Below are 17,826 nucleotides of genomic sequence, written 5' to 3' on the forward strand. Positions count from 1 at the left end.
TCATTTACACTTTCTAAAACAACATTTTCACTTTCATGGCATAATTTATTAAGATATAAAACTCAATTTAAAGATTATCGAAAGAGTTATGAGAAAAAAATTATTAATTTCATGAAACGCTCTGTAAAAAATAACTGCCCGGAAGTTCAAATTTTGATTTATATGTTTAATTAAACTAATTACAGAACTAATTATTAAGTATCGTTTTAACAATAATTGATGAGGAAGTGCATATATTTCTGGTAGCATCGAATAATGTAATGAGGTAAAATTAACCAAACAAGGAACAGAAGACAAGGAATATAATATCTGAATTATACATCACTAAAACTTTCATTTAGATGGCCCAGTGGTTAGAACGCGTGCATCTTAACCGATGATTTCGGGTTCAAACCCAGGCAGGCACCACTGTAATTTCATGTGCTTAATTTGTGTTTATAATTCATCTCGTACTCGGCGGTGAAGGAAAACATCGTGAGGAAACCTGCATGTGTCTAATTTCAAACGAAATTCTGCCACATGTGTATTCGGCCAACCCGCATAAGAGCAGCGTGGTGGAATATGCTCCAAACCTTCTCCTCAAAGGAGAGGAGGCCTTTATCCCAACAGTGGGACATTTACGGGCTGCTAATGCTAAAACTTTCATTTAAACAACTAAAATTGCTTGGTATGTGAAAACACACGAATGTATTTATCCAAATATCTAATTTTAAAAGTTATATCTGTAACATTAATTTTAATTAAACTTAAACACGAAGCGAAGATATTGCTCTTGATTTTATGTAGGCAAGAATTATATAAAAAAAATATTTTACTTAAACAGTCCTCTTTGTTGAACAATTTGAAGTTATAGATTTTAGCAACACCACTACCAGTACACCATCTTCTCCTTTTCTTACCTATTTACTCCTTTTTGCCGCCTTATTTATTCCAAATGTATTCCTGGCGTAATCACCAGGTTTGATCTTGATCGTAATACACGAACCAGCAGCACCACTAGCAGCAGTATATCGCTCCAAACCCTCTTTTAATACCAAAACATACGTTTGATGCAGTTATTCGTAGAGTCGGTCATTTGAACGGAACTCATCCGGAGCGCTTGACCGCATTGTGAATGAAAGGAGAATACGGAATACGGAGGAGGATCAAGAGATGTCCATTGCACACGACAAAGGAGTTCTTTCACGATAATAATCCCACCCCAACGGCCCTTCCGTTGCAACTGATGGCGAATAGGATACCGCAGTAAATAGAGCTTCACCCTAGGAACTGTCGTCACCCAACTAGGGACGAGAATCAAATCGTAGCAGCGAAGACCACCAATGTCATATTCATATGTGTTATAGGTTAATATGTATCATATATATAAATGAGAATCCTTATAAATTAGTTAATAAGCTCGAGGTGCTATTGTTTCTTAGCGACACTTATTTTTAAAATAAAATGCGTCAATCAATAAAATATGACGGTATGATTCACGCCTTATGATTAATGCTCTATTTAAGAATATAGGCTTAGTGTTAATTAGCACTAATAAAACAAAACATGAATAATTAAAATGACAAAGTAAGAAAGCAACGTAGGCATGACACATGTCATGATAAATTTATGAATCATTGTTTTTTACTTTTGGTTAAAGGTACTTATTGTACATTGTACGATACGTGAATGTATTTTTTTAATTTATTTTATTATAAAGGCGGACGGGCAAATAGGCCACCTGATGGTAAGTGGTCACCACCGCCCAATAGACAATGGCGCTGAAGTAAACAAAAGTCAAGTCAAAAGTCAAAAATCTTTATTCAATATAGAAGTGTATACACTTGCTTATTGATTGTCAAAAATCTACCACCGGTTCGGAATTTAGCACCTCAGACCTGAGAAGAACCGGCGAAAGAAACTCAGCGGGATTTTTTTTTAACCATTTGCCATGTACAATGAAAATTATATTTTAGTTATTTGAAACAGCCTGAAGGCGATCATTTCATTCCCAAGGTGTGCAGTCAACTAAAAAGTCATTAGTGTTGTAATATCCTTTAGCACACAAACGCTCTTTAACGATTCTTTTAAATTTTATAATTATATAATTTTGAACGTTTTCTGGGATCCTGTTGTAAAAACGTATACATTGCCCCAAAAAAGAGTTACTAACCCTGTGTAATCGGGTACTTGGAGTAACAAGTTTATTCTTGTTCCTAGTGTTAACAGAATGTACGTCACAATTTCTGGGAAAATCATTTATGTTTTTGCGTACATACATAACATTATCAAAAACAAATTGAGAAGCGACAGTCATTATTTTAATTTCTTTAAATTTACCTCTTAACGAATCTTTTGGGCCCAGGTTATAAATTGCACGAATAGCCCTCTTCTGCAGTACAAAAATAGTATTAATGTCAGCTGCATTACCCCAGAGTAGGATGCCATACGACATTATACTATGGAAATAACTGAAGTACACAAGGCGAGCCGTATCCACATCAGTCAAAAGTCTAATTTTTTTTACCGCATAGGCTGCAGAGCTGAGTCTATTCGTCAATTTATTTATATGGGGGCCCCATTGGAGCTTAGAGTCTATTGTCATACCAAGGAACTCTGTTGATTCTAAAACATCTAATGCTTCCCCGTTTAAACGTACACTCGTTTTGACACATCTTACATTGGGAGTAGTGAATTTAATACATTTAGTCTTTTTACTATTTAACATTAAATTATTAACACTAAACCAATTTACTATTTCAGAGAGAGTATTGTTCACATCGTCATATATTGAAAGACGTCTTTTTATTTTAAAAATTAAAGAAGTATCATCAGCAAACAATACTATCTCGAGTTTATCACCTAGGAGATGTGGCAGGTCATTTATATAAACAAGGAAGAGAAATGGTCCAAGAATTGATCCTTGAGGGACCCCCACAGTAACTGAAGACCCGGGAGATCTCTTTAATCATTCCTTACATAAGCAATGTGCCACCAACCTAGGGTACTAAGATTTTAAGTTCTTTGTGCCTGTTACACTGGCTCACTCGCCCTTAAAACCGAAACACAACAATACCGAGTATTGTTTGGCGGTAGAATATCTGATGTGGAGTTAGACGAATAGGTACCATAGGTAGAACGGACTTACATAGTACCAAGTCAATAAAAAAAATTAACGATACAACTACCTTGATAAATATTCTGAATGTAACGAAACACTTGATTTTGTGTTCAACCAGCGTAGACAAATCCTTTTAAAAAAGAGATTGAAATCAGGTCGTTTTAATTGGATGCAGAATTGAGATTCAACTGAAAAATACTATAAAGATCATGTAAATTAAAGTTCAAAAAAATATTTTATACGAGTTACGATTATATATATCTATATGTAATAGGAATGCATTGAGAAAAATCTAAAAAGTTATAAATTATATAATGTCACTATTGTTTTATTTACTCGCACTTACGGCATGTCTTTAACTTATGATGCAATAGTAAGTGTAAACAGAAAAACATTACTATTTCCGGTAGTAAAATGGTAAAGTAATAAAAATATTACAGGAATATTATCATCTGGGTCCTATTATTTTTAATATGAATTTATTTCGAAAAAGTGTCAAGTGTCATGTCAATAAAATAAATGTTGCTCGATTCATATATAGATTTTCTAACAGATTTTTTTACTTTAACTAGTATGGAACAAACGTTGGTAGACATGATCCCTTAATCAAACTAACTCATATTATTATTACTAGATTTGTTGCTATTTGTATTAGTATTAGGATTGACATTTAATTTCTGCTTAATATTATATATTTAACTAAGCATATAGTATTTTTTTTTTCATTTACATCATAGAGAAAATCATTTCTATTATTTTAAAACTTTAGGTTCAATTTATCGTTAAAGATATTTTTTTTATATTAAGTGTTTAGCAATTAGGCGATGTTACGTGAAAATAAATAAATAATCGACCATTAATATAAACATATTATGACGTACTGCACATGCATGTACATACATATTTTATTAATGATAAAAAACCCATATAATAACTTACATGGAATTAATGTTAATGAAAATATTATTCAAAGAAAGAACATAATACCTTCTTAATACATACTTAATAAATACGAAGAAACTTAATACTACTTAATAATTACACTTAATAAATACGAAGTGCAATACATAAGCAAAAATAGAATTGTATATATGTATATTTGAAAGATTAAGAGAAAGTGAAAGAATCATCGGTTTAAGCTGTATTTATTTATTGTCTAGGATGACATTTGTATAGACCTCTCAACTTTAAACCACATCCTAGATAGGTCTTAAACATATATTTAAATCCTTGTTTAGAATTTGATTGAGGGAACATGGAAATGGCTGGAGGCTACTAGAACCAGAAGCTCTTGGGTGGGGCATCCGTTCCAACCGTAAACGTACCTAGCACTACTACTTAGCAGCATAGCACAGGTGGATGCAAACACAAGTGCACACTCTGTTCCCACACTTTCATAATCCGATCAAAAGGAAACTGACGCAATCGGAAAGAGTATCAGACTCTGTCCACGGAAAAGCATCAAACGCCGGTTCGAGGTAATAAAAAGGTTAATAACATTGAAGCCAACCTTGTGATCTGCGTCCACATAGGCCAGTGACTAGATCAACACGACAGTTATTGATAAAAATATAAGCTAATATTCAAATTATAAAATATTTATTAAGCATATGACAAAAACTCGAATTTAAATGGTCTAACGACAAATTGGCGCCTTGATTTTTTAATAGCATTCATTCTTATCAGTGATATTGTCTTATAGTATCTTAAATTTAATCATGTATGTATATGTAATATATATATATAGTATAAATTTCATATTTGTGTTTGATATAATTGGACTGAATTTAAGCCGTAGAGTCTAGTGTAGCGAATGTGCTCAAGATATATTATGTTTAGTGAACAAGTGTGAGTAAGTAGGCAAACGCACCCAACAGCCAGGTGAAAAAGGCAGCGGCAAATACCGGTACCAAGATGATGTAGGTGGAGAACCTTTGATGCCTCAAAGGGCCCGCTGGGAGAGCCCTTTAGTCTATAAGTAGATTGCACAGAGAACCAGAATTTGATGTATCTTGTAAGAGGCTAAAGTAGATCATGTTCTGCATCTTCCAATAAGCTGATAACAGGTATGGAAAAACCTTGGTACAAGTAACCTAGTATTTAATCATTGGGGCAATATTATCAGTTATGTTCATAGTATTCGATACTGATAAGTGGGTTATATAGCCCGTATATTCTATTTCAATATACCTAACTATGTGGTAAATGGTGTTTAGTAGATATATTCTAGTTGAAGATTTGTGAAATAAAAAAATGTTTTTTTTGTTTTTTAATTTAGTGCAACCAAATAATTATACAGCCTTAATTAAGAAGTCGATAAATCCAAACCATTCTTTGGAATATTCCCCGTGAAAAATAGTCAAAAGATGCAAAGTGATCCTTTAGCCTTGCTCTCCTGGCCTTGCTGGTCCTTGTAGATCTCTACGTAAAGCCAAAGGATCATTCTGCATCTGTAAAGCCAAGCAGGTCGGGAAGGGCTTGATCGTTGATAATTCGAGCCTCTCCGCGAGGAATACGGTCAAATGGAAGAAGCTGGTACTGGGGAGCACTCACCCAGAGGTAAGAGCAGTTCTCCACGCGAAGCTGAATTTGCGCATTGATGTTTTAGGTGATGCATGTGTATGGTGAGTATGGATGTCCAGAGAGATAATCCCCACCGCAATCGCTAATGGTACCCCCTGGGGTAATGAAACTAAATACTGCACAATCATTATGTTTTAGGAGGGGAGGATCTGGCCAACGGGATTCTCACATACCGGACGAAACGCGGGACCTTAGCTACCACTTTACACCGATTTTAACTGAGAGAGAGGCACGTCACTGGCCGTGCCGGCCCATTCGGCAGCAACCTGAAGGTACGGCACTACCACTAGGAATCTTCGTTTATGAATTATTGTATTCTTACGTTAGAATAAAATTTTATTTCAATCAATACAATAACGTACTTACTTGTGTTTTTTAATAATAACGCTATCACTTATAAAATTATATATTACATAGTTTGTGTGTTATATAATTAAATAATTTCAATTTCAAAGCCTGAATGCTGTAAAGGGATCGTTCATTAATCACGTTATGCTAGAACTCTTTTAAGCGAGAAATTCTCTAATACTAACAAGTGGATAAGCATAATCTTACAAATCAACTGTGATTTATTGAAGATCAACGTCAATCTCATCAAACCACACGTCATTTCTTTACTAGGTGGAGTTTTTGAGTTGGCGACAACGTTTTTCGAACGCCCCTTTTATATCCAGTGAAATTAGGCTTACTATCTTCTTGTTCTTAATTTCCTCCTTGACGTGATTCACTAAAAAAAACTGACGAATAACAGCTTACATTTAGGATATGTACTATACTTGATATTTCTTGTGTCTCAGAACTGTGTACAAGCCTCATCAATTTATTATAATAAGCTGATTAATCACTTGTAGAATCTTCAATCATATGCATATATGTTTAGTAAGAAATCAAGTCATATTTCCAATAAAAGTACATATTTTCCTCCTAACAATATTAAAATAATAAGCATAGTCACGTTGCATTGAAAAATCTTATATCATACTTTAAAACTGACTATTCGCAACGTTTTTACGATTATGACTCATGGGTTACATGGGTTTTTAAAAGCGATCTATGTCGGGTCATATGCTTGGAATAATTACTTAGTAACTAAACTTTTTAATTTACAATACTTTTAGTCCTAGCTTCGCCCGTGTGATCGTGAAATAGTTTTTTTAATTTTTTTAATTAAAATCTTTGTTTATTTTGTAAAATAAATAATTATGTATATGGTTGATTTATTTAAATTTTATAAATTCCTTTATCTTTTTTTCGAGGACTTTTCAGAGGTATTTGTTGGTTTTCGAAGTATGTTTGTATTGATTTTATTATTATTTACGGCGAAGCGAAATAAATTCAAGTGGCGCTTATTATTCATTGATAGATATGCTGCAAAAATATTAATGCTTTATTTCGTAATCGTACATCCTATCCGAACAAAATAAATAAATTTATTAAAACATCAATTAAAAGTTTATTAATATATGTCATTATATATAATTATAGTGCTTTCTTGTTTGTTTAAAAACATATAATGTTAATAATCCTTAAAATAATATACCTTAATCTTTACTTCGACTTTCTCAGTTCTTAAAAACATTAGCCCATTTTAAAGCTTTAAAATAAACTTCAATTTAATGTCCTCATAATAAACGAATGGCTTTTGATATGGATCTGACTGAGATTGATGTTTGAGTTATGTAAACATTTTAATGTAAGCTTTACGAAGGGAATCTTTGTACCGTTCTTTTGCAATAAGTATATTTTATTTCTGTAACAATTAGCGACTTATATTATAAAAATTTTATATTATAAATTTTTTATATAAAATACTGTCAAGTTATTTTTTATTACGATAAAAATACTTTATAATACTTTACAATACATTATGAATATATACTATTTTTATTATTTATTATATTTATCAATGGGGGATTAATATTATCACCCATTGGGTAGTGAGATATATATTAGAGACTAGTTGTCGCCCGCGGCTTCGCTCGCGTATTAGTGTTTGGTTGTCATGTGTTAAGTAAAAAAAGTATGCCTATGTCCTTCCTTGGAGTTAAAGTTTCCTTCGTACCAAATTTCATCAAATTCGGTTCATTGCTTTGGTAGTGAAAGAGCGACAGACAGACAGACAGAGTTACTTTCACATTTATAATATTAGTATAGATGAAGGGTCGTTTTCGAGAGGCAAGGCACATGAATTAATTGAATATATGTATATCATAAATAATATAAATTAAGTTAACTCAGTATGAACTATGTGAACTTCACCTACTTTCAGTGATATCAACAACTTGTATAGGTTTATTTAAATTAAAATTGCGATTAAACGGGGATATGCCGCTAGCATTCTTGCCACCATTCCACGCGGTCATGATTTGTACAGTAATTATTTTAAATTGGTATATATATAAAAAAGTATGTTCAAAATATGTCAGTAAACAATTATATTTGTGTCAAAATGACACAGATATAAGTAAAAGTAGTTAGTAGATGATGGATTAATAAAGAAACTTCCACCATCAAGCTTGTTTTCAAAATGTTATCATCAGATTTCGACCATACCGGTCAATTTTCTTCGTGTTTTTTCTATTCTACATAACATGGTGGAATATCTTATCTGTGTCCGATTGTCACAGAGATTAAGCTTAATTGGGAACTTTAGGGATATATAAAATATACAGTAGAATTAATGTACAATAAATTAACTGAACGAGTGGTCCTCGTGAATATTAAAGTGAATCGAGACTAAAAAGTAGAGCACAGAAACAAGTCAGAGCGCTGCGCGAGCGTACGCGAGACTTCGCGCGGCACGCGTGTCTTTAGTATAAAATTAAAAATATTTATTTATTACACTTTCTATTTTTATAACTAAATTCGGATTAAACTCGAAGGTCTCATACAGTTCGGCAGGATGTTTGACGTTACTACTCCAGACTTTGAAACGAAGCGTATAGTTGTGCACCTGTATTTTGTTCTTTAATAAAATATCTAAGGTAAAAAAAAATATTCAAATCGGACTGGCAGCTCTGGAAAATAATATGTCCGATTAAACAAACTGACCAGCTTTAACATAAAACTTATAAACATGAATTCACAGATTATAAAACAAAAAATAGATGTAAGAAAACGCAACATTATAGCAAGGAAACAAAAGCGAATACAAAATTAAAAGTATAGTATTTGTAAGAATTAACAATTTGGTAATCTGTCAATAATTAACATAAACATGCGTCGTTTCGTACTATCGAGAAATTGTATTCGCTTTTAATACGATTTTGTATTTACTCTTTTTGCTTTACTACAATGTTCCGCGCGCTCCTGCTGTCTTTTGTTTTTTTTATAATCTGAGCATTCATTGTACAAAACAATTGTAACAGGCAATTAGATTATATTAATATATCTAAATAAAATTAAAATTTTCCTTCCTTTTATACATACCTACTAAACAATGTACAGCAACTTACGTTACGCATTAATACTACTTATTAGTTGTACCTGTCGCCAGGTACTCGTACAGACGAGTACGTAGCGAACAGCGAGTACTTTGTCGTCAGTTTTAGATGCTTTGATTTGTCATTATTATTTGTTATTCTGTCACATCTGGAAATAACTATTTCACTCAATAAAAAAATTAACATGATGTAAATCGAAATATATAATGTACATATTTGTAAGTGTACGCGTGTATGACACATGCGTACGTAATTTTAAAAGTCATTTAGTCGTTTAATAAAACACTAGTAGGTCTCCTGCGAAACTTCGCGTTTAGTTTAGTTAACCGTTTAGTTTTACGAAGGATTTTTTACAAGTTTTGCTTTGATTTGATTTGATTGCGAAACCTCTTTCAATATACTTAGATTAGTTCAGTTAGAATTGTTTTTTTTTTTACTTTTTTTCTTATACATACATAGCGCCGCTCTCTAACGGCCAGTAAATTTTTTTCAAAATTCTTCGGTAATTCAAATGTGGTAAAATGCTATCAAGAGTGCTCTTTATTATTTCGAACATCTACGGCTGGAGCTCTTTAAAATGAGACAATAAACGATTTTTTATATGCGGCTATCGCGCCACAATCACTGGGATAAAAATCGGCTTATACTATTAATATATAAGAAGATGGTCAGATAAAATTCTTTGATTATCTATACTAATATTATAAAGCTGAAGAGTTTGTTTGTTTGTTTGTTTGAACGCGCTAATCTCAGGAATTACTGGTTCGAATTGAAAAATTCTTTTTGTGTTGAATAGACCATTTATCGAGGAAGGCTTTAGGCTATATAACATCACGCTGCAATTATTAGGAGCGACAAAAAATATGGAAAAAGTGAAAAAAGCGGGGAAAATTATTCATTCTTGAGGGCTTCCGTTGCGTGCGCTGCGAAAACGGTTGAATATATCAAAAATATATGTATGAAAGAATTATTCCTCTTGAAATGATCTAAAAAAATGTCTGCGACAGTATATGTCTATCTTTTAAGATTAACTCACTAGAACCGTTTTTATGGTAATCAAATTTGGTCGAAATCGAGGCGCGGTCGGCTCCCTTCTGAGCGTTTGTATGCAGCGTTATTTGTTTTTGCGATATAATATCGTCGTGTATAGTAATACTTTTTAAATACTATTTAATTTTGTTTTAAGGATAATATTTTGGTTCTAATAATTTCACAATTATTAACACTTATTTTAGTTTGTATGTAGATAAAATTAATTATAATTAGGTGTCATAGTTTTCTTTATAGTATTGTTTGGATTAAGGATAGTATTTTGTTTCTAATAATCCATACTATCCATACTTCCATACTATATAATATTATAAATGCGAAAGTAACTCTGTCTGTCTGTCTCGCTTTTACGCCAAAACTACTGGACCGATTTAAATGAAATTTGTAACAAATAGTCTATGTGCATGAAAAGGACATAGGCGTTTTAATTGGAAAAAATGCTGTAAAGGGTTGAAAAGGGGGATGAAAGGTTGTAAGTTGTTGAAAGTATTGTCATTTTTAGACTAGAAGCATAAAACTTATATTTTAGGCTGTACACTTCGGCGGCGGTGCTCCAGGCGGAGGTGCTCGCGGAAGTGTACCGGTTCCGGGTCGAGGCGAGGAACCGCGGCGACCGTCCAGGGTCGGCGGAGCTCTAGCCCAGCGAGCCCTGATCGCCCGATGGCAGGAGGATCTGGGGTCACCCACGGCGGGCCTGGTGACAGTGGAGGCGATCCGGCCCCACTTGAGTCGCTGTGTCGAGAGGAAGAAGGGCACACTCACCTTCAGGATGACGCAGGTACTTACCGGGCACGGTTGCTTCGGTAAGTACCTGCACGGGATAGCGCGGCGGGAGGTGTTACCCTCCTGCCACGAGTGTGATGCGCCAGTCGACACGGTGCACCACACCCTGAGTGAGTGTGCTGCGTGGGGGCCCCAGAGGCACACCCTTGCGGCGACTATGGGCGGAGACCTCTCGCTGCCGAGCATCGTCAACGAAATGCTCGGTAGCGAGACGTGTTGGTCGGAGATGCGCTCCTTCTGCGAAAACGTGATGTCGCAGAAGGAAGCCGCGGAGCGGGAGCGGGAAGAGGATGCCGCTGCAGACCCGCTCCGCCGAAGACGACCGGGGAGGAGGAAGAAGCGCTACGCGCACCTTCTCCCCCCGCCTCAATAGGCGTCGCAGGGACTAGGGGGGGTCTCAGTACCCCGAGAACCCCCTCTAGGTGTTGGAGGAGGCCCGCATAGGCGGGCCGACCGTCAGGGCGTCACGGTAGCATGCGCAAGCGACCCCGTGGCGCCCGCCGAAAGACGGAGAGGGTACCGCTGGTTTTTTAGTGGGTAAACCCGGCGTACCTGGGCGCACTCGGCGTTCAGGGCTCCGGGGAGTCCCACACACCCCCCCACCTTCCATCACGTGGGGGAAGCGCGTAACGCGTTTTTCCAGCGAGAAAAAAAAAAAAAAAGGGGTTGAACTTTTGTTTGGAAGTCCGTCATTTTTTAAGTTGGAAACATAATACTTTATTTATAGGATACTTATTAAAAACGAGTACATAAATATTTAAGCGTTTCTGCATATTCTACTCCTAAGGGGGTGAAACAAGGGATGAAAGTATGTATGATAGTCCGTAATTTTTTAAGTTAGAAACACGAAACTTTATTTTTTTGATACTGATTAAAAATGACTAGATATGTATTTAAGTGTTTTTAGATAATCTACCACTAAGGCGGTGAAATAAGTGTTGAAATTTTTTATGGGAGTTTTTTTAAGTTAAAAGGATGAAACTTTATATTTGGGATACTAATTAAAAATTAGTAAATACGAATTTAAGCGTGTTTTGATATTCTACCACAAAGGCGGTGAAATAAGGGTTGCAAGTTTTTATGGAAGTCCGTCATTTTTTAAGTTAAAACATGAATGTTTATTTTTGGGATACTGATTAAAATGATTAAATACTTATTAAAGGGTTTCTCGATATTCTACCTCTAATGGGTTTAATAGGGGTTGACATTTCTTATATAGATTAGTCTGGAAGTCCGTCATTTTTTTAGTTTGAAGGATTAAATTTTATTTTTGTGTTACTGATTAAAAATGAGTAAATACATATTTAAACGTTTCTTAATATTCTACCTCCGAGGGGCTGAAATAAGTGATGTAAATTTTTTATGAAAGTCCGTCATTTTTTCAATTAAAAATATGAAACTTTATTTTTGGGATACTGGTTAAAAGTGAGTAGATACGTATTTAAGCATTTCTGCATATTCAACCTATAAGGGGTTTAATAAGAGTTGTCTTTTTTTATATAGTTGAGTATGGAAGACTGTCATTTTTGAAGTTAGAAGTAGGAAACTTTATTTTAAGGCTACCGATAAAAAATGAGTTGATTCGCATTTAAGCGCTTTTGGATATTTTACGCCTAAAGGGAGAAATAGAGGTTGACATTTCGTATACAGGATAGCCTGGAAGTCCGTCATTTTGAAGTTAGATGCATGATATTTTATTTTTGGGCTACTGATTAAAAATGAGTAGATACGTATTTAAGCGTTTCTGAATATTTTACGCTTAAGAGGAGAAATAGAGGTTGATATTTCGTATACAGGTTAGTCTGGAAGTCCGTCATTTTTGAAGTTAGCAGCATGAAACTTTATTTTTGGGCTACTGATTAAAAATGAGTAGATACGTATTTAAGCGTTTCTGAATATTATACCCTAAGGGCTAAAATACACACCAATGTGGTATATAAAGAGGTCTTACATTAACGTAATTTTTGAAGTTAATTTGTAAATATATTTATATTCTACGCGGGCAAAGCCGCGGGTAACAGCTAGTTTATTTATATATCGATAGACCGTCAAAGCGGAGAACATAAAGGTAAACGATTGTCTCTGTGACGACTACTATGAATTTAGATATCACAATAAATTGATTTATAAAACGAGATTTAAAATCAATACTGCTCTAGTTTCTAGTTTAGTTTGTATATTTTTTAATGTACGTATTCATTGTTGTAAGGGCATCCGACATAGACCATACTAATCCATTTAAGCCTCTGGAGTACAGTCAAATAAATCTAACTGTAAATATTAAAATGATCCAATTACCTTTGAGTTTAATTAAGTAATGTTTGTCGAAATGCTTTTGATATCATCATCATATCCGGGAATAAATTTACATCGCGTGTTGGTATCTTGCATCGTCTAATATAATACTTATAATTAAATAGCATCACTTTGATGAATGGGATAATATCGTTTAAATTGACACGCTAATTCATGGCTTAATCTATAAAGACAAAAAAACTATGGAGGTAATCTAATTAGATATATTTATATACCGTGCATCGTGTTTTTCAAATTTGGATTTTCCGCTTTGATACAAATTACAGATAAAAAAAGTAGCGAAGTTTTTTTAATTCTATTAATGATATCTATTTGTTTTCTTAAACCTTTATATAAAGAGACAGGTTTGATAAATGTTACTTTCCTTTCTACTTTTACTTTTATTACTTTCTACTTTTATTAAATATATTATTGAAATTATGAGCAGTTTAAAAATATTATAAAAACGTAAAGATCTCACAGTTACAGTGGACTGCTGCTATCTGAATTTTAACGGTAACTGAATGATTAAATTTATTAATTATTTTTTTTGTCCTTTTACTTTGTAATGCTTTTAACTTGCGACGTAGGTGCCCGAGAGGCCCAGCACTAGTAAAAATAGCAAATAACTCCCCTTCCGTGAAAACGACGCAACACGCCGTTTCAGATAGCTTAGAGTTTTGCACCGCTGAGGCCACGGGTGTAGACGCACTTGTTGGCTTGCACAATAATCGTGTGTAAAACCTTTTTGATTTTTTCAAAAAAAAATATGGCCAATATTTTTTTATGGAAAAAAAATCCAATCCAAACAAAAATGTATCCAATTGACTCATCATCATCTCTTAACTTAACCCATTATGAATCCACAATTCCTTGAAAACACATTTAAACGTACGGGCTTGTCAGACCCCACGTCGCCGTACGGGAAGAAATAGTCACGTCATCATTACGTAGATATAATACACATTTTTTTAAATGGGATTGAACTCACAAACATAACTCGGCATCTAGTTGATGACGATTACAGATGATATGTCACTGATAGATATTGGGCACGGCGGCCATGATGAAGGGACTAGCCATCGTCGTAGGACATATTATAATACACAAGCGTAAAATCAAACGTAAGCGTATTATCCTTTGCTTCACTCTCATCCGATTTCCGATGGAAAGAAAATTTGTTACGAGTGAAGAGAGTTCAGGCAGGCAGGCTGCCAGTTACAATGACCTCCAAAAACTATTCTTTCTACCGCACAGTATAATATAATGTTACTACGATTGGAAGTATTAATTTTGACCTTTTAAATGTATGCACCAGTTTACACATATTCAACTGATTTCGTATTATATAATCAACAATTGTAGAATCGAATTTACAAAAGAACATTCAGTATTTAACTGGAAATAAAAATTGGTTACGGTTTACATTGTACGTTACGGTGTATTTTGATGATATTCACTACAGATAGTGGAATTATGTGTGAGTGAGAATAATCATTTTATATAATTATATGTCTATTTTAATAATATATTTTTTGTATGCAAGCCCGGGTGCAAACAGTGTACAGGCGAACTTTACCTTCCCAAAAAGTCTTTAAAGAGAACGATGCTTGACGACTTGAACATCGTCGGCGAGGTATCCCCCAACGCGCATTGTTCGGGTTTTTACATATCCTGGATTAAGACGTCCTTGCCATGAAGGAATTTAAAATAAGAATCACATATAAATAAAACAAAGATTATCATAGTTATCACTGGAAAATATATTAAATTTATTAAATATGAATCAATAAAAACTCAACCTTTATATAATCAATATACTTTACGTACCCAACACAACACAATGTTTTGGTCGAAGGAAGAAGAGAAATAAAAAATGTAATCACGTTCAGAAACAATTAAAAACGGGTTATTCGGTTTTTTATGAAACAATAACTATGGATATGATATAATCGGGCGGATAAATATTTTTTATCTACAAATATTGTGGTCAATCCAATTAAAGTCATATGTTTTTTATGTTTTCTAAAGGCGAAGTATATTTTTTAACTGTTCAATTACAATTATAATAGACTTTTATAATAGTTGTAATTTAATGGTAAGGTTAGCGACCTTATTTCTCAACCAATATATTTTAATAAAAATTATTTATGTATAGGTCTATATTAGGCTTCTTGAGTATTTAAATAAAGAATTAATGAAAAAAATACAGTTAATATTGCAGTACAAATTGATAATGGACAATATTCATATAAAACCTTTTTTTGCAGACACTGTCATGACTTTCTCCCAATATAAGGCTAAAGAAAGGAATTATCACAATTTTATCACCGTCATAAAATCGAATATTGAACTTGCTACTGGGCGTATATAAATATATTTTATTTTTCAATAAATATTTCATGTTTTTTGATTACGTCCATGACTGCGATTAAATTCAGATGTATCGATAAAAAAAAGAATTGATGGAAGCCAGACTACATCAAAAAGAAATTACCGTTTTTGTGTTTGAGTTTCTTTTGTCGTTTCTTCTCGGGCTTGGAAATTTTCTTTTCGGAATCGTTTTCAGTTTTACTTTGACTAAACTGGAAATGCCTTCAATGTATATAATATTATTACAAATAGAAAATGAATTGATATTTTTAAAAAATATTGTAATGGCGGCCAACAGACATTTTCCTTCTATGACAGGCCGTCGCTAGATATTCGGACAGCTAAGCAAATAGACCAAAGAGTATATGAATAGACGAGTAACGCCAACCGTCGTCCTTATATATCCGGTCGCAGTGTTGCTATTTGTGACTTTAATTTTCTTTTAACAATATATAATAAAATATAATTATTGCTTAAAAACTTAAATGTCAAAGGACACTGTCCTATGATCCTAAAACCTAAAATTACAGACTATGAGAAAGCCTCTGTCTGTTATTTGGCCTGTTATTGAGATTGTAATGTTGCCATGTTGTTGAAATGAGATAAGAAAAACAAAGATTGATTTTTAATATACCTACACAAAGTAAAACTATAAGGGTTTCTTAATTTTTTATATTTCTTAACAGGATTTACTATACCATATGAAAAGAGATATTTGAGGTTTATGAAGAATTGATTTCGATTGACGAATAGTCGGACTTCTTCTAATTTGAGCAACTGCCAGCTAGAGATGTATCGTTAATTAAACAAAAAAATAAGAACCAAATATTATACAATTAGATTGTTGTGAGGCGTCTATGAAGCATAGAATACACATACATACATACAACAGTACATATATGATATAGAGAGGTGATAGATATAGCAGATTTTATTTATTTATTGTAATAGTTACACCATCAGCTTATCACTAAGCTCTTAAATTTAACAACTTATATACAATTTAAAATTTTACGTCTTTAAAGGTGTAAACAACATTGACGTTCAAAAATTTAAACCAAACTAACCAATATAAAATGAAATTTTAATAACTAAATATATGAAATTTTTAACTTTGTTTTATTCTACTTGCATCTGGGATCTCATGTCAAGCTCGCGCCATGCCTCATTCTGAAATAAAATTGTTGTATGGGATAAACAAACTTCTTTAAGTAGATACTCACGTGGTACTTCTATCAAGTGATTTGCATGTATTATAGTTAGGGCGTTTTTATTTTTTAAAATACTTCGGTTTCAGTTAAAATACTTTTCACCTAATTCAATAAAGCGATTGTTGATATATTAGAAATATAAGAATATCTATTACCACAAAAGATAAATCATGTGTTGCAGTCAAAGATTCCTCATGTAGTTATATATAATTATACATATTCATATTTGTAAATATAGCTATATCTTTAAGTATACATAGCTTACAAATCAAACCGTCGTTACAATAATTATCCTGTGCCACTTCAAAATTAAAGATTCATCAGTAAACTATGGTAAAGTTTCTAGTTCGTGGGTCAAGTGTCACCAATTTGCCTTATGTTAAATATCTTCACTGCACACAGCTCCTTCCAAGGTACAGGTAAAACAAGTACGATAGGCGTTTCGAGTGTCGGTTTACCTTGGCAGTGACAGTGGCTCGTAAGAACGCGGTCAGCGATCCAAATGCATTGCACTTTCTTTATTATTCTGATCATATATTAAAATGTTTTTACATATTCTGTTCTCCCCGCGACGCATACTATTTGGCAACATGTAAAGCTTTAAAATACAAAGTCACAGGTCGAATTTATATTAAAATCGCCGACTTTACCTCATATGCGTAGATAATATAAAGTAACCCTGATTGCTTCTCGGAAGATTATGGCCAATACAGAAATGTATATTTGGATATAAATTTCTTAGGAATGTATTATATTCGTAAAATTGTCTTTTCTTAGACTACCTGGAAGGCTATGTTACGGGTATATGCCGGTTAACTCAGTATTAATATAATATAATTATAATATAACAATAATTAGTAAATAAGTAGTGTAAATAGTAACTAAACAAGACTAAGAACTCAATAGTGATAACTTTACACCAACGTGCGTACAGCATAATTACGAAATGTCTCAGCAGGTCCAATATATTTGTAATTCTCTTGTATTT

This window comes from Vanessa atalanta, chromosome 20, assembly GCF_905147765.1.
Source record: "Vanessa atalanta chromosome 20, ilVanAtal1.2, whole genome shotgun sequence".
Taxonomy (NCBI): Eukaryota; Metazoa; Arthropoda; class Insecta; order Lepidoptera; family Nymphalidae; genus Vanessa; species Vanessa atalanta.